Source organism: Pieris napi, chromosome 6, assembly GCF_905475465.1.
Source record: "Pieris napi chromosome 6, ilPieNapi1.2, whole genome shotgun sequence".
Lineage (NCBI taxonomy): Eukaryota > Metazoa > Arthropoda > Insecta > Lepidoptera > Pieridae > Pieris > Pieris napi.
This window is the reverse complement of record NC_062239.1, coordinates 12,967,886-12,987,133: the sequence shown is the minus strand read 5'-3', so window position 1 is coordinate 12,987,133 and position 19,248 is coordinate 12,967,886. Positions and strand designations below refer to the sequence as shown.

At 32.7% G+C, this 19,248-nt stretch overlaps 1 protein-coding gene and 1 non-coding gene across 5 annotated transcripts in view; both read left to right on the top strand.

Annotated features, from left to right (window-relative positions):
- The window catches only part of LOC125050288 (KH domain-containing, RNA-binding, signal transduction-associated protein 2-like), an 84,216-nt gene that overhangs the window by 46,263 nt on the left and 18,705 nt on the right, over positions 1-19,248 (top strand). The gene's annotated exons all lie outside the window — the stretch shown is intronic.
- On the top strand, positions 7,332-7,404 carry Trnam-cau. Its single transcript has one exon. It is a non-coding gene; the product is annotated as a tRNA-Met (tRNA).

The following is a 19,248-nucleotide window of genomic DNA, read 5'->3' as shown; positions in this document are numbered from 1 at the left end:
AAACACTGTATCATCCGTGTCATCTCACGCGAACTTCAGGCATACGTTTGTTTCACAAGTCACTAGAGCGGGCGGAGGGAGACGTGCGGGTGAAATCATGAATTTTGCTAGCCTAATGCTTAGCATGCTTATAAGCAAACATTGGTGAGTTCACCATAGATCCATTTACTCCTACATTCACTAAAGCTAATATCATAACTATGCATCGTTCTAGATTATTTAATCACAGATAAAAGAATTTTGAGGATGACCAAAAGTAAATGTAAACAGTTTTTATATTCGTCAGATTGCATTTAGTTTATTGCCAGTTCTTCTCCTACGTTCTACGTCCTTGATTTGAGAACTGCCAGTCCCGACGTTCCTACATGAATAAATGATATTTTGATTTAATTTTTAGTATACATTATGATCGTTTGCACAGTCCACAGTTAATAGTTAATATAATACGGAAACCAAGCCGGTTATTATTGGTCAAGTTATACTTTGACGGTTGGTATGGAAGTTGGCGAAGCGCCAGATACAGCAAGTGAGCAGCAAATTGGAAAGCCTCTCAGATATTCTTAAGACCCCTTCGCTCCCTGAGGGCCTATACGAAATAAAAGGTCTATGCACTCGCTTATATAAACTAAAAATTGATTCACAGTTCAATATATGTAATATTAGCTATGGGATCGGTTTCAAGTAATATTTAGTTAGTAGAAACAAAATAAAAATATCTGTACCAATCATGCTTATGATTTTGAACTATAGGCAAATATTTTAAAATAATAGTATTTATTTAATTTCTGCGTAACGATGTTAATTAAACCAGAGTCTCGTAATCGAAACTTTTTGGTGAAACAAATTTCGTGAAAATGCCCCTAAAAAAGAAAAGGCTATTCTAGCATTTACTTATGTCTGCGAACGAGCGTCTTAGAAATTATTACTATTCATTGTCACATAATGCCTGTTGTAACATCGATGCGATCTACCTGCACTTTTGTAACAAATATGGTACATATTGTTAGAAACTAATATTTTTATTTTATATAGTGTATTTTCAAATAATTTCATAACACAATGTACATAACTAACTTACTCTAAATTTTCTCGCTAAGTGAATGTAATTCTTTGAGAAATAAAGTATCTTTGAATCATTACACACAGTTTCCCTTGACATATAAATATCATGTAATTATATATGTGACACTTATGAAGTCAATAATAACATTCAATTCTTTAAATTTATATTTACTGCCGGAAAACAAGCAAAAAAACTCTATGCCATTTTTATCCAAGCCAAGTATTTTAGAAAGTGTTTGTAAGGAGCTGCAACTTATGCACCAAGCTCCTTTTGGCGTTTTGATTAAAATTCAAAACATTATTTATAAAAAACCACGAGGATGTCTTTATTCCACGGGGAATATTTTGTGCACAATGTTAGTAATACTAGTTGACCTAATTTTACTTTCCTGACCACAATTTTACTTTCGAAACAACCATAAAGATAGTTATAGTTTAGATTATAATTCTACCAAATAATCATAAAAGTTAACGCGACCGTTTGAAAACATATAAAGAGTTTTAATAATTATCTCTGTTTCACCAAGGTCATAATATTTCAGCGAAAAGAGTGGTAATAAATTATTACGTTCTAGACATTCGCCAAAATGTGCCGTCGTAATCTGCGGTTACTGTGTCGTCCGTAATCATGTTAAAACAGTGAAACAATCGAAAACGCTTTTGCTCTTCATACTTATTAGAAAGCATTCATTTAGCTAGTTACACTAAATACATAACAAAGTTTTGTGGGTAGTACCTAGTATTATTTCAATCAAAGATAAATCCAGAAGTCACAATGAAAGAATACCTAAGGAGAATATCTATTGTATTTCCTCGGGTGACAGTTAGTCAAGTGTCAAGACAGTTTACAGCACAATAGCGCTAACAAGCACAAGTTGAGAACAAATTGCATGTCACGACCTCTCGTGGCGCCTTCTGGTAATGGGACTCTGGAAAACCTTAACAACTCTTACCCTTTTTGTTTAAAGATGGTGTAATGAAGTAGTATTTACGTTTTTATTAACATTATAGAGTTATTGTGAGAGTTCATTTAAAAAAATATATTACGATTTAAAGAGAGGTTTGACAAAGAGTAACGGAGAGCAACATTGCAAAGAGTATTCGAAAGGGCAAGTGGAGACAGTGTTCAGAGAAGTTAATGTAAAATCGTAGCCATGGTTTATATCGTGAAATACTATATGAGTTGTTTATATCAAATTTTGAAGAAACTATAAACGAAACATTAAAATTTATTTTGACTGACTGTACGACTGTACGTTTAGGAATGTTTTTTTTTATTAAACGGGGCAAACGGGCAGGAGGCTCACCTGATGTAAAGTGACCCCCGCCCATGGACACACTCAATGCCAGAGGGCTCGCGAGTGAGTCCCTGGCCTTTTAAAAATTGGTACGGTTTTTTTAAAGGACCGTAAGTCGAAATGGTTCGGAACTACTTCAATGGGCAGCTGGTTCCACAAATTGGTGGTGCGCGGCAAAAACCGCCTTAACAAACGCTCAGTTGTGGAACGGCGGACGTCGAGGTGATACGGGTGAAAATTCGTTTACTGCCTCGACTTCGTATGTGGCTTTAAGTAAAACCAAAACTTAACAGCGAAGTCTATTAAATATTACTTAAAACGTAATTTACATAACCCTAATTTCAGAATGATTTCCATTTAAGAATGTCCTCAGTATGTTTGCTTAGTGTATAAAGATTGTGAATAAAAGCGTTCCTTTGGATAAAACCTTTGTAACTGAGAGACTTCGCTTTACTCGTACTTGAGAAGGAAATTGCTTTTAAAGTGACAAATTTCTTTAAAAGTCTTTACTTTGCGAAAATTGTTAGAGATATTTTGAAACGAGCGAAATCATAATGAGTTTCTTTTTGTGCCACTGAATTAAATGCAGGTACTCAAACTCAAAATAACTTTATTCATATAAGTAACCAAGTACACTTATGAACGTCAACAGAAAAGATGTTAAATTGATTCTAAATTTACATTTACTACCAGTTCGCAATTGAAGGGCGTAGAGCGGGCAAGAAGAACTGGCGATAAACTCTCCGCCACTCTTTTTAATCGCGAAGTTTTGAGTCATATCAATTGTTTGAACTGGAGCCAATCAATCCTAAGGATTAGGATCGTTTAAATAATCGTCAAAGTTATAATAGCTATATACAGTTAAAACCCTTTACGACGACATCGTTTAGAACAACATACCGGTTTTATTGACCAAAATCAAAAGTTCTCGAGCGAAATCTATTAGACCGCCTTATAAAAAAATAATTACAGATATTGTAAATGTAGAAAAATGAAAATTATATGTACATAATGTTTTTTTATTATAATTTTCTTGTGAAATAAATAAAATTTAGTTTTATTTTATACATGAGTATATTAATCACACATTCAATAATAAGTACATATTATAATAATATATAACAAAGTAATAACAACGTCATCGGCTAAGCCTATCGGTTTTTACAAACAAATATGAGTAGTCGAGGTCGTTATAATAGATTTTGACTGTAGCGCTAAGTAATATTGAACATTTAGACTAAATGTTCAATATTACTTAGCGCTAAGTCTCGTTTCTGAGTCTTCTCTTAAAGAGCGTAAAGATTCACACGCTCAACTAGAGTAACACTGATGCATTTCATGTATTGGAATTGAAATATCAATTAAATTAGTTCATAACTTTCTATTGTACCTTAAATACTATCAGAACTAATTCATGATAGTAAAAAGAATCTTTTATGATACGTAACAATGATTTTCTAAAGGCAAAAGGGACCCTTTGTATACATTTGACCCAAGGGTCGGCCATAAAGGCATAATCAATACAGAAGCTGTTATCATAATAGTGTTTGTGGTTTATTTGATATACGTGAATTTTAGTATAATGTATATAGCAATAGCCTTTATTTCCGAAACTTAATTATGAACATTGAAGTTTCAATTCAATTCAAAAGCCATTTATTCATGCATGTCAATTTACGCCATCTCTATCTTATAGCGGCATTAGTGCCCACACATAGTTATCATCTATATATTCTTGAACTGTGTAATATCCTTTTTTTATGAGGGTTTCCTTGATGTACAGTTTAAGCGGAAGTTTGGTTACATGATCTGGAATTTTGTTATATATCTGTAATCTGTATACATTTCCCCATAAATGAGTGAGCAGTTTTATAAAGTCTGAAAGCTGGAAAAGGAAGTCTATTCCTACTTCTTGTGTTTAAGAAATTAGCGCTTTAGAAATGTATTTATGTTTTTATAAACGTACATAATATTTTCATATACATATTGGGAGGCAACTGTTTAAAATACTGATTTCTTTAAATAATTTTCTTAGTGAGATAAGCGGTTTTTTATATATATATATAGCGTGTATTACTCTTTTTTGTAAAACATATAATGTAACATTTATGTACCATCATATGCTAGCATTGTTAAGTTTTGGTTTGTCCACTGTTGGACATAGGCCTCCCCCACCCGGTTCCACGTCAGCGGTGATGGCGGTGATTAAAAAAAACATATATTAAATCAAACGATAATTTTGTTTTATAGCTTCAATGTTAGTGAATAGATTTTAATTCATTTCTATTCAAGTAAACACGGTATATTTAAATCCTTTTTTACACTTGATTAAGAATGGTATTGAGCGTGATAATATTGACGACAGGTTTGTGCTAGAATTGTAATCGCTTTTCATACGTGACAAATCAGAAATACAAACACCAAAGGGTTGGATAATATAGGGGCTTACTACCAAGAGATTATTATTTTGAGTTGTCGGACAATGAAATCGATGCAAAAATACATTGTAATCCTATTTAATTTAGTCCTTGATAATTGTTGTCTGAAAGATATAGAGAGCCATTACGAGTATAAGCGTGGGCGTTCAAATATTTAATGAGGTAAATCTAATACGTTTGAAATAATAATAGCAATACAATCAACATTGCTATAGGCAAATGAGCAAAACAATAATACAGTTAAAAACTATTTCTTAAACATTTTTTGAAATAAACAACCGAAAAACGTAAAAAGGAATCCAACTCACATTCTAGTCATGGCTTTCAATTGTTTTATTTTTTGTTGAAATATAGCATCAAACCTTATCCAAGATATTCGTTTGTCTTTCAATTTGCGGCGAGAATCGACGCGAACGACTGTCTAATCGAGAGGTTTCTTTGAAATTTTGTCGAAGCGAAGTATATTTCGTGACTCAATCGTGATTTTTATAGCTTGCGTAGCAAACCCTGAAATGAAACTAACTATATCATTTGAAAGTCCGCGTTTATTGCTACAATCATTATATCTAGAAATTGAATTGTAAACCGATATTAATTAAAACATTTGTTCTTTGTGAGTGTTTTTTGATCCTGAGGCGATGTTTTCGATGGATCATGTATACTGACGTGTGTCAGGCATAGTAGGCTCATGTACCTACTTATATCAAAATAAAAAAATCAATCAAAATCGATAATCATTTATTCAGGTAACACAATGTACATTTATGGACGTCAAAAAAGAAATATACATTAAATGCTTCGAATTTTACTTTTACTGCCAGTTCTCAAATCAAGGGCGTAGAACGGAAGAGAAGAACTGGCATTAAACTGTCCGCCACTCTTTTTACTAACCAAGTTTTTTGTTTTACACAATGTTTGTGGAGCTGCAACCATTACACCATGTACCACATGACATGTTAAGTAATTAATAATATTAAAATAATTTAAAAACAAGGATTTGTCCTTTATTAGAAGGAGGCATGGTGAAAAAGGAGCACGCACTTACATTCTCGTGGGCACATATACTTTTGTTGGCCGATAAGGTTCTATATTATATGTGCTCACTCTCTAGATGCATCGCGAGCCTATATGCAACCCGAATTCACATTTAAGAACTCTTTAGCGGATATAATCGCAAATTTATCACACTACATAACTTTACATTAGTATCTTGCCGATCTCGGCATCTTTAATACTCGAATCGACTTATGTAAAATAATTCAGTATATATATATTTAATCAGTAATCTCATCAAATGTGTTACAGTAATGTTTAGTAGCAAATCTTACACATTATAATGAATTGTTGTCAAATGAATATTTTTTTTTTATAATGAAAAAGGCAAAAATCTTTAATAAAATTGAATTCATTTTTGCCGGCGCGTTTTTAAAACTAGTGAAAAAGAGAAGTGTTGAATGTAACAAACTCAAACATTGGGTACTGTATTCGTAGCCCTTTGTTCAAATAGTTTCAGCGTTTTATATTTTACATTGAAATCTCTTTTGTTGAAATGGGAGCACGCTAGGGCCGTGTTGGTTTTAATCTAATATCTAAAATGATCTTTGTGGTTACACATTGTTCTAAAACCGTTGTTTAATAGTAAGTATAACAAATTATTTTTTATATACAACATAGGAATTAGTGTTCCTTTCAAATTTTTTTAATACCAGTGTGATGAACACTAAATTCACATTCATTCATTGGGTACCTTAAAAAAAATTGTGTTCATTTGGGGGTATTTTAAAATTTTAGTGTTCAATTGTGGGTATTTAAAAAAAATTGTCATTTTAAAAAGACACTATACCGTGCGTTGTTAAACTGTACCAGTCCGAAATAGAATTGAATAAGTAATATACGACACAAAAACACCTTTTAAGTTGTTTTCTAGTAACATTTATTATTTATTTATTTGTCTGTATTTTGTGAAAATGTTACTTTCAAATATATCTCGAATATCCTTACGATTCCAACGAAGCCTACGTATGTTTGAGTATTCAAAGCGTCATGTTTCGTGTTAGTCAAATGTATAGACTATTTTCGTATCACATACTCTATCTAGTAGGTACTCAGCTTGTTCCAGCTTCGCACGGTTGGATATTTATTTTAAAAATATTTTGAATATAGCCTATGTTGATTACGGATATAGCATTGCTATAGGAAAAAACAAAATAATTTGAGTTTTCCTTGCGAACATCCCAAACATACAAATATTTCCTCTTTATAATATTAGTATTTAAAATTAAAATAAAAGCTGCCGTGATTTAATCTACAAAACGCAAACAAAAATGTCAGTGGTACAGTGTAACGTATCAATATATTGAATTTTGACGTGAGGCTTTTGTTTAAACATCTGTTGAAAACTTTTTATAGTTTTACTAAGTGGTAGTTTGCACTAACCATTCCTCCGATTCTTAAACCTTTAAAATGTTTTTGCAAGTCGAGTATATCAATGTCACATTCCATACAATCAGTAAATTTCGCGGTGTCACCAATGGCCTCGGTGGCGCAGTAGGCAGCGCGTAAGTCTCATAATCTTAAGGTCGTGAGTTCGATCCTCACCCGGGGCAAATTTTTTGTTTAAATTTTCCTCTTTAAGTGAGCGTAAAGACGCTAGCTAGACCATCTTTAAAATTGTTTTAAACAGTCAGTCCATCTCTGACTGTTTTTCATTGATCATTGGGATGGAAATCAAAATTTGAGGCCAATACTTAAATATTGTAGCGCCACCGTTTGATAAACATATTTTATAGTATCAGAGTACAATAGCTAAGATAATGTATGGAATTGAATCTTCTGCTGACCTCATATCTTGAGAATTACCAAATCTCCGTCAACCCTCTTTTGTGTTCGTTAGTCAATGTGTGATCCGGTGTACTGTGTCTACTACGCGTCCTCCACAGCGGTATCACTTAACATCAGATGAGCCTCCGTATGCCCCCATTTGAAAAACAAAAGAATATAATCAAATACATAAATATATTTCGTCTTTTAACAATTCACAGACGGATTAAAAATTGCCATTATTCCAAACATTAATTCTCGTACACCCGAAACTAAAATAAACCTTTCAAAGAACAATTTATCGTTAAACATATAAATTCACGACATTCTACAGTATTTCAAGTGCTTTATTTCAGTACATAATATATCTTTCCATTAATCAATCAGTGTATAGAAAAGCTTAAAGTAAGTGGGCATTGGAAAACATCCAAGTATGCAGCGATGAAGTGCCTGTAATATGAGATAGCGAGTGTTGCAAGCTTGACATTTCAAAATCGTTATGAAAGGTAACCGACCTTAATAACGTCCAAAAAGGAGAAATGTCACAGGGTTTATTTCGCTTATTTTGACTAGATTAAAGTTATCTTGTAAAACTTCATTTTAAAGTATTACATTGCCCCCTGTAGCTGTACAACGGGATTGTTTATTGCCAGTTCTTCTCTTCCGTTCTACGCCCTTGACTTGAGAACTACCTTGACGAAGAGTAAATGTAAAATTAGAAGCATTTCATATATATTAATTATTTGACGTTCATAAGGTATTATCAGACGTGTTCCACGGCGTTGCCAGAGACCACAACAGTTAGTTTGCGCCTCAGACGCAATAAAAGAAAAATAATCTAATAATAATAATAGTAGAGAAAATAATAATGGTAAAAATGAACAATAAAAGTAAAGAAGTCTTGGAAGATTTGTGTGTAAAAGTATATAGTAAATGAAAAAAATAAGAATAATTGTTACTAAAACTACTACAAGGAATAGATAAATAATTATTACTTATTTCGTGTTCTGCAACCCCTTTTGGGTTAAGGCCTCCTCTTGAACTTTCCATTTGGATCTGTTCTTAGATTCTCCATCTATTTCTCTCCAGAAACCTTCAACCTTAACTTCATAAGTACACTGGCTGAATAACTTTAAAAATCATTACATTTACATTAAACATTACGGAAATCCAATCCAATCAAAATATAATTACTACAACATCATCCTTAAAGATATAATCATTTAATTTTAATTACTTGACAAACAATATTCAAGGAACAAAATTTCTACCAAGATGCTTCATCTGTTGATTAGGGTCATTAATTGAAGCAGACCGTGGGTCGGTTAAAACCATCAATTATTGTCAACGGTATCGTGTGTATGGGCGATGTTGAGATGGATTAAGTTTAGTCTATTAGAAGGTTTAATCACTTATATATGTTAACGTAAAATTGTAAACACCGTTAGATTGTAATCTATCTCGCGAGATTATAAACTGTCGAAAGATTGTGAACCTCAGCTTACTGCTTACAATTTAACGTATTATTATTCGGTAGATTGTAATCTATCGAAGTAAAACCGTCAAATTGTGAAACGGATCGCACCCCGCGCGCTGATTGGTTGAACGGAATATGCCCCGCGCCACCATATTTGTTTGTTAATTCGTTTGTTGTCGAATGTAAATTGATTGTTTTGATGAATGTAAATTGATAACGTGTTGAAAGTAACTCACAGCTTTAGAATTAGTTATATGAAATTGTTGGGAAGTAAAATTAATCTGTGATTGACCAAAGAAGTTTGAATGATAACTAAGTTAGTGTTGGACATGAAATGAAAGAAAAACCAATCAGCGCGCGAGGTGCGATCCGTTTCACAATTTGACGGTTTCACTTCGATAGATTACAATCTACCGAATAATAATACGTTAAATTGTAAGCAGTTCGTTGAGGTTCACAATCTTTCGACAGTTTACAATCTCGCGAGATAGATTACAATCTAACGGTGTTTACAATTTTACGGTGACATATACGTACTATTTGATATTTACATGTTTTTACTAGCACTATTTTTTTAGACTACGTATTTTAAAATGGACCTGCATCTTTGACCATTGTCTGCCATATTTCTCATTTACAATTATAATACCTCCCTTTTAATAATGCATGTATTGCAAAGCGAAATATATAATAATCCCATGGAACTACCTTATGGTACCATGTAGGTAGATAGGTTACCATGTTTAAAGAATGTCGTTAATAATTTTCTTTTTATACAAAGTGAGACGCATGCAGTTGATTTTTAGGAATAAAAGAAGCATGTTCCTTTTAGAAGTTTTCATTTACCATAAAAGAAAATTATCATCTAAGAGACTATATAGGGATGGCTTTAGCTAACGGTTGTGAGGTTACTCATATAGTAACCTCATAAGCGTACCAACCACACAATTTTTGTTGGTTTCTTAGTTCGTAACAACTAACATAAATTATATACAACAAAAACAATTATAATAAACATATAGCCAAAGATGGAATGGATGGATGTAGGTATGTGGAGTGTGCTCATGGTACAGGTGATTTTGCGCTATGGATATTGTTAATTGTCCTTTTAAGCATAGTCCGCGAATGCTTATACAACGCTTAAATAGTGGTCGTTGTATGTCCGGGCTGCGCGAAACAGAACTGAGTTTTTTGCAAAGGTGTTTATTTAGTTATTAATAAATAGAACTTTTAAATAAATAACATAGATTGTGTAGTAAAATTATTCAGAGTGATTCGTTATAAAAAAAAGTTTATACACTGTATAATGCCTCCTCTCTCACTCTCTCCCACGCCAAATCCTATTAATTTATGTGACTGTATCTTTTTACTGTCGCTTTCTCACTCTCTCCCACGCCAAATCCTATTAATTTATGTGTCTGTCTCTTTTTACTGTCGCTTTCTCACTCTTTCCCACGCCAAATCCTATTAATTTATGTGTCTGTCTCTTTTTACTGTCGCTTTTTCCGTTGCATCCGGTTTGAAATCACAACGATTCTAAAGAAGTTTCACTTCAAAAACCGCACAATCAGCCATATAATAGGCATGGAAATGTCATATTTATTATCATAATGTCATAATAATAAGAACAGTTATTTATAATTGTTGTCAAAACTTATGGTCTAAATACATTTCCACGCTATAAAGGCAAAAAACGGGACATTGTATCTTTATTGTATAAAATGAAACGTGGAGCATCTTTCCCAATAATGCACGCAACATTTGACTTTAATACAGATGCTCATACGTATAAACGTTTTGTATTGATTTATTTCTTTCATGATATACAAAAGTACCGGAAACGAAGTTCCAGGAATGCTGCATGCGAATGGCAGTGCTTGAATTGAATTTACGTAAAACCCTGGGCAAATTCAAGTTGATGGAAGGTTTTAAACTCGGGATGCGCTCGGATGTCTGAAATTACCTATACAGTTGCAGTTTTGGCGGAGAAGCGACATGGACCAATATATTCATTTCATCTAATACTTCTTTTTCTTAGATCTTTTCGCGTATCTTTTATACGCTATGCATGTTTGTTCTCATATAATCTTAACCATTCTCGGGTAACGTACTGTTACGCCGGAAAACTAAAAAATATAAATAAATGTTTAACTATCTTATTGGTCTTCTGTCATGTTTTACAATCAGAAAATTCTTGTCTCTGTTTACGAATGTTTCTAGTACAAAGCCCGTACGATTGTATCACTTTAAAACTTTACGGACAACGGAGCTATCTCAATATTCCCGCATTGAAGGGACGAAGGGTAGATTTCAGATAAGGGCACGTATGTACTTTATTTAAGTTCTAAGCCGAAGTTTAATTAGTTAAGTATTCATCAGATTCATAAACACGAAAATATAATATATATAATATATATACCTATATATATATTATGTAATATTCTATACTGAATTTGGCTATCTAACTCTATATATTTACTGAATAAATCACACAGGGTAAACTTCATTATCACTAATACTAACACTATTACCACCATATTTATGAATAAATATATAACATATTACGTAACGAATAAGTAAGATTATGTATTAATAAAATTACTTAATGCGTACATTAATCATTTAAAGTATAATTTTACTGTTTTTAATTATAAAACAGGCCAAATGTATATGAAATGTATTCCTCAAATTTAGCGTTAACAGATAAATCCATTTGAGGCAAATACTTAATTAAATAGATAAACAAGCTTCAAACTAAAACTCCCAGCGGTAAAAACATTCAATACAAACATTGTTCTCACGAATATTCTATTTAATCTGTGGGTTGCTACACAAGTTATAATCTGTTCCAATCCCATATGTCAAGATTGTCAAACAACTTTCCCGCGTTATTTATGTTTCATTTAGCTAAACAGTGTTGTAGTGGAAAGCAAAGGTTTTCCTATTTTTATAACTACTTATTTTTAAGTTTAATAATATTGAGAACAAAAGATTACTAGATGCTTTGTGATTAAAGATATAAATTTTCATAAAGGGTGTTATTATAAAGAGAATTAGGAACAGACTAAACATTTATAGATAAGTATTATCTCCTAATCTGTGTGAGGTTCATTCATAATGAAGCAAGTCGACCACAGAGCTGAGACAATGCTAAATCACTTGCCGGATCAAATCAGTGATAATTGAGTTTCCAGATTCAGGGCCTTTAACCACTTCAGTCCAATTAATCTATTAAAACATATTTATCAGCTACACATAAACCTAATAATGTTGGTACATTATTAATAGAAAGGGACTTTATTTATGTATGTAAATCGTTAATTTTACGAGTTATGTAACCTAACATTAGTTACATATATTTTAGATTATAATTACCAAACCAAATGTTAACAATCATCTAACACTAGTAGCCAATAAAGTGTAAAACGTCATTTTACATAAGCAGCTGGTAATAAATGAGACCTTTTTGTTAGTAATAAATGTTATGTCTATGTCAAAGTCTATGCCCTTTAGTTTTTCATACTCTCATAAATTGTAATATAACATTCTCGTTTCCAATAATGTCCATTCAGGTCGACACTTATATTCTTTATAGGTAAAAGATGTGTCACTTAGATTTAAGAACCTAAGTTAGTTTTGTTGTTTTACACGATTAAAAGACAGTTGACACTTAGCTTCAAACAAAGAGTTTCATTTATTTGAACTTCCCTTCAACAACCGCACCCGAACTTAACTCGAGTGAGGAAAATTTAATTAGTAAATAATTAATATTTAAGATTTTTGACCAATTTTAATAAAAGAAAAATTTCCAGAAACGAAATAAATTGTATGCGTGATATTAAATAAATATTTGTCCCTTTGTTTATAAGCCTATTACGGAAAAGCTTCTAATCGGATTTTGATGCGGTTTGCACCATTTTGACCCAAAAACTGTTATCATTTGTATGTTATTATTTTCATAGCATTTATGTTCTATAACTTTTCGTGAAGCCCTTTTATTATGCAAATTATTATTTGAATGACATCATCATCATCACTGTACGCTTCGCCAGTTATATCAATGCACAAAACTTATTTAGACTACTGAAAATTTATGAATAACTTTATTCTTTAAATATTAATTACAATTATGTTGATTTTAAAACGATGATATTTTGATAATGTGTTAATATTCTAATATAGTTTAAGCTAACACAAACAACTAACGTAAACTAACAGATCGAACTATGTGAAATTAATTTTGTTGACATTTGCCTAAGCAGTGTATTCAAATACAGCGATAGGATGACATTCTGTCCGTCGGTCCACAACTGAACGTTTTTTAAGGCAGTTTTGCCGCGCACCACCACTAAGTGGAACCAGCTGCCCACTGAAGTATTTTCGGACCAATTCGACATAGGGACCTTCAAGAAAAAAGGGTACCTATTCTTAAAAGGCTCGCAACTTCTGGCATTGTGAGTGTCCATGGGCGGCGGTATCAATTAACATCAGGTGAGCCTCCTGCCCGTATATATACAGTATCATAAAAAAAACACAAATATAGCGGGAACTATTTAATGGTGCGTGTCGCGCATTGTAAGCGAATTGAGAAGAGTGGGTGATGATTGCCACTGTACCTTGTATTATATAATATTAATAGAACAATGTTTAATATTGTATATACTTAATTATCCCAATTAAAGGATGTTGTTGATTATAAGTAACAGCGCAGGTGCAGTAAAGTCTTCAGTAATGTCAATCGTCACTCAACGTCATATTATTTGGTATTATAAAACCTTACATACGCTCGAATCTATACGATACGCTTTCGTAGTACTCCGTATTCTTCAAAATTATAACTAAGGTTATTTTAAGTTTTATTAAGCATATGTTATAATTAAGCTTTATACCCCACCACAGTAACTTAATTAGTCCGTTAAGGCCCTATCCCAGCACGAATTGCTGTGTCAGTGTCTCGGGGTGGACTGCGGGGCGCAGTGGAGAGCTGGAGCACTGAGGCGCGCCGGCCCGTTATATCCATTAGTTATATAAAACATTAAATTAATGTAATTTTTTCAATTTTTTTTTTCTGAAATGGATGGCTTGCGATAAAATATATTGTGTAAATTTCAAAATCATGTTCTATATACATTTTCGTCATATAATGAATTCAAAGTGTCAAGAATTGGCTATGTTTGGATTTTTTGCGAAATGACGATGACGAAAAATGGAAAGAAACAATGTACTTTTTTGGAGTTTGGCGACCGAATAGGTCCTTAAATAAAGGCCAAAAACGCAAATGAAGATTTAAAAAGTTAATTTAATTCCAAGTCAAATATTTGAGTTGGCAAGCCACAACGATCAGGCTGTTACCAAAACTATTTGCTAAGGTCAAGTCAAATAAACGTTATCTAGGCTACCTCGAGACCGTGTCTTTCAGTCTAATTGAATGAACTTGCTTGTGTAATATTCAAATTTATACAGCACTTAATAAAATTTCAATCTTGACGTTAATTTAATAGAGTTTGTTTATGCAACCGAAACAAACCGAAAATGGGGCATGGGCCACACATTTCTACGCCTGTGTTATTCTTTATAAGCAAGAATTATCTGCTTGATACTGGTATTAAACTATCGTGCATACTGCTTAGGGAGCGTTCAAGTATTACGTCATGCAATTTTATTATTAAACAAACCCCCCCCCCCGTGTAACGCGCCGTGACGTTTTTCTGTACCCAAGGACAGTACTGTAACCAAGTATAGTAAAACGTTTCGTGACCACCTAGTGACTCCTTAAACCTAAAAGATACCATTATGTGGTGTAAAGTGCTGGAAAGTCGAAAATAATATTAACAATAACGCGTAATTCAATCCCCGCCCCGCATCGTAACGTTTTACAAAAGGACCCCCCCCCCCCACAAGATTCGTTACTGAATACTCGAACGCTCCTTTATTCATCGTGAGCTTCTAAAAATTTGATAATTAGACAGTTCTCTACAAATGTATAACATAAAATTGATAATATTTTCTTAATACGTTTCTTATTCAACAGGAGGCAAACGGGCAGAAGGCTCATCTGATGTTAAGTGATACTTACATAACCAGAAGGCTCGCAAGCGCTTTGACCTTTTAAGAATTGGTACGCTCTTTTCTTGAAGGACCCTAAGTCGAATTGGTTCTGAAATACTTCAGTGAAGTCTTTGATAGGTTTAATCACTTATAGATAATGTTTAAGATTAAAGCTTATTTTATATATAATAAAAAAACTGCTATTTTATTATCGTTATGGCAGAACTATGATAATATACTAAGAAACGACTTGATTAATTCTTTATACCTATATTATCATAAGATTTGTTTATATTTCAACTACTGGTTTCTTCACAAATTTATTAGTAGCAATAAATAAATTTCTAGAGAGAGCAGTGTTGGCCTAGTGGCTTCAGCGTGCGACTCTCATCTCTGAGGTCGTAGGTTCGATCCTCGGCTGCGCATTTAAGATTCGCTCTAACTGCGGAGGAAAACATCGTAAGGAAACCGGCTTGTCTATTAGATTCACCAATGATCATGAAACAGATACAGAAATCTGATTTATTTATTTTTATTTCAATAAATTTGTAGGAACTTAATGCATTTTTATTGTATGAATTTAAATATATTTAATATATGCCATACACCAATATTACAGCGCGCAACGCGGAAATGTAACGAGGTTAAAAGTCTTAGAATAAAATTGTATAAGATAATTTCGTTGTTCTCGGCGCGTCGCTAAAAATATTACAAATTCGTTGAAAATACTCCTCAAAATTCAAATTTTATGTTAAATTAAGAAAAAAGCGTGTTTTTTATAGAACAGCGGGCAAACGGGCGTTGCTGCCTTTTGAGAATTGGTACGCTCTTTTCTTGAAGGACCCTAAGTCGATTTGGTTTGAAAATACTTCAGTGGACGTGTAGTTTCACATAGTGATGGTGTGCGGCAGAAACTGCCTTAAAACGCTCAGTTGTGCAACGGCGGACGTCGAGGTGATATGCGTGGAATTTCGTATTCTGCCTAGACGTCCGATTGCTTGATCGATCGCAGGTTGAATCCGATATTTTATTGAAAGGTTTGAAATGGAATGGTCTCGCGAGAAAGCCTTGAAATTAGTCGGATTACTTCAAGTAAATGCAATTAATGAAATTCTGTAATAATCGTAGTAGTAGTAAGGTAAAATGAAATAGTTGTAATTATTTGAATTCACGTCTATGATAATAAAAGCCTTTTGTTAAACTTTATCTAACTTTATTTAACCAATTTCTGTAAAGTTGCATATAGTAGATCATTTTTCGTAAAATAAGGTCATAAAGAAGTTCCACTTCTTACGTGTGTACACTAGTACACGCACACATTTTTTATTTTTACAGTCGAGAAAAAGCTTTAATGTGAATATTTTAGCTAAGCAACTTATTAAAGTATGTGCAAACTAAGTTAGCCCGAACACTATATCAAAAATTCCTTCCTAATGAAGATTACTAGGTCCTATCAGGCGTCGTTTAGGAGTAAGCACCAATAAACACGTCCGATATACTCTGGCCCACACCCAACATATTACGTGTACCGCTTAAAGCTGGCATAGATATTTACATTCATGTAGCAGTTAACAACGATATCTGTTTCTATCTATAAACAAATAATAAATAATTCAGTGGTTATTTTTATATTTAAAAGACAAGTCTAGACAGTCTAAAACATGCCGGTTTCCGATCGATATTTGCTATCATCAAAGAACTTTCTCAAGCGCATTTGTGTATAGAAAGAAAAGCTCACAAAAGTTTGGAAGTCTCACACTTAAGCCTTTTGCAAGATTTTTAGCATTCTGGAAGGGAAGTACCCTAAATTTATAAAAGCCTACTTTTACAAGATAACTTTTACAAATAATAATACTATTATTATTAAAAGCTTTATTAATGAATCCATACAACAATTGGTTAGTTTACATTTCTTAATAATTGTGTTAGTATAAATTCAAAAAGTTTCAAAGTTAATTCTTATAAGGAATTATTATTCAATCTAAAATATTGAAAATATTTAACGGGCTTAAAAAATTATCTTGAACATTTTTTGAAAACTCTTGGTGATATACTCACGCCTAATCTTGCATTTGAATAGTTGAAAAAGGCTTGTGCCTACATTCACCAATCTAAATCATATTATTTCTAACACTCATAAATCATGTGTTAATAGAGGATAAATTGTTGACGATGGTATACAGTATACCTTGCTCCTATAATTCTCGATGACTCTTTAAACACGCGTTCCACCCTTTGTAATTTAATATATCCTTACAGATTGAAATTGAAATTAACTGTTTCATGTTACTATTTAATTAAAAGTATGTATTGGAACGTGATATAATTGCTATTTGGCACGTTAATCGCTACAAATACTATATTGTATTGTTCGTGATAGATTAAATAATAATCTGAAGGTGATTTTATTATTTGCCTCTAATTGAATATCTGTTTTATTGGCAATTTTTCTTTTTAGGTAGTTAGTTTTAAGAAGACACATGTCGTCCATTTTGAGTTGGGTGTAAGATCGGTTTCCCAACCTTTAACATCATCGCGTAGCTAGCATGATTGCATGGAAATATAAATAATAATAATAATAGCCTTTTAATTCAAATACCATATTTAAACTAGTAAACTACCCACAAATAAATAAAAAAAATTACTTCAATCAACTCATTCAAATCGAAGCTAAGTGAATATGTTACACAAAATTACTTTTAAATTCATTTCTTATAATTACTTTTAATTCATATTTCTTTGGTTACTTTTACCTTTAAGTTTATTGCTTGTACGGCTATCTTTTTACTGTGATTATTTTAAGAACGACTACAATGTTATGTTAATCTAAGGTATTATTCTCATGTAAGTGACATTTTTTTGTCTCTTTAAACCTAAACACATTTCTATTTCAATCTTCTTTTAGGTGTCTGTGTGACCTTTTTTGGCAAAGGCCTCCTCTACATCCACCACCCACCATCCCTCTCTGCACTATGCAGAGAGGAATGGTGGGACTCTCTACCATATACCACCTGCTCTTTCTTAAATTTGGTCTATCCAGATTCTAAGTTGTATTCCTCTTTTTCGTTCATTGTACCTTGGGCACCAGTTTAATACTATTTTGCTTCACTTTTCTGTTCTTTCTTGCCATGTACCCCGCCCATTTTTACTTTAGTTGATTTATTTTTTACCTTAGTTGTTTTTCGTTAAACTGCATTCTTTATTTTGTTTATTCTTTTATTTCCTATCATACATCGTTCCATTGATCCTTGACACACCTGTAGTCCAGCCCTTCAAATAAAATATATTGTTGCAAAGCCGGACATCGAACTTACGACATCAAACTTCGGGTTGTATTTTTTACAATGACTTAAATCAGTGGCGCTACAACCTCTTTAGATCTGGGCCTCAGGTTTCTGGTCGAGTCGAACCTACGACACGGATGAGAGTCGCACACTGAAGCCACTAGGCCAACATTGCTCATTTTTTTTACAATTTTTTTTTACAGTGTATAAATTAAATATACCCGCTTCAAGATAATTAATTTTGGCAATCGACCAAAGTGTGTCCACCGCTTAGCGCAAGAATAGACAATGCACTATAGTCTATTAATTCTGGAGGCGTTCCCGGCTCTAACCGGATATCCTGTGGAACCTGAGCCTGTGACGTTTGTAAATGGATTAAGGAGCGATGGGCTAATACTTCCAGCTATATTTAAGATATTTATATGAATTGCAAATTGAACTAGCGGTTTCGTCTTCAGACCTCATTTAAAATGAATAAAATCAACATAGATCTAAGTGAAAAAGGCTTTCATTGCCCTATACTACCATAAATCAGTCGTTTACTTCATTCATTAAAAAAAAATATTTTATAAATAATTGAATACACTTTAAGTAACATATAGACTAGTATACAAATAACAATATATATTAGTTTTTTACTTAATTGTCTTTGGCCTTTACGGGTGTTGGTTTATAATTTCATGCTTTTGTAAAAACCTTGTACGAAATCTTGTTTGCTATATTATAAATGATTTCTTTTTGCTTCCGATCTTGTTTTTTTCCTCCTACAAACTACAATACTTCTACTGCATACTGAAACATTCCTTGAAGTATTACAATAG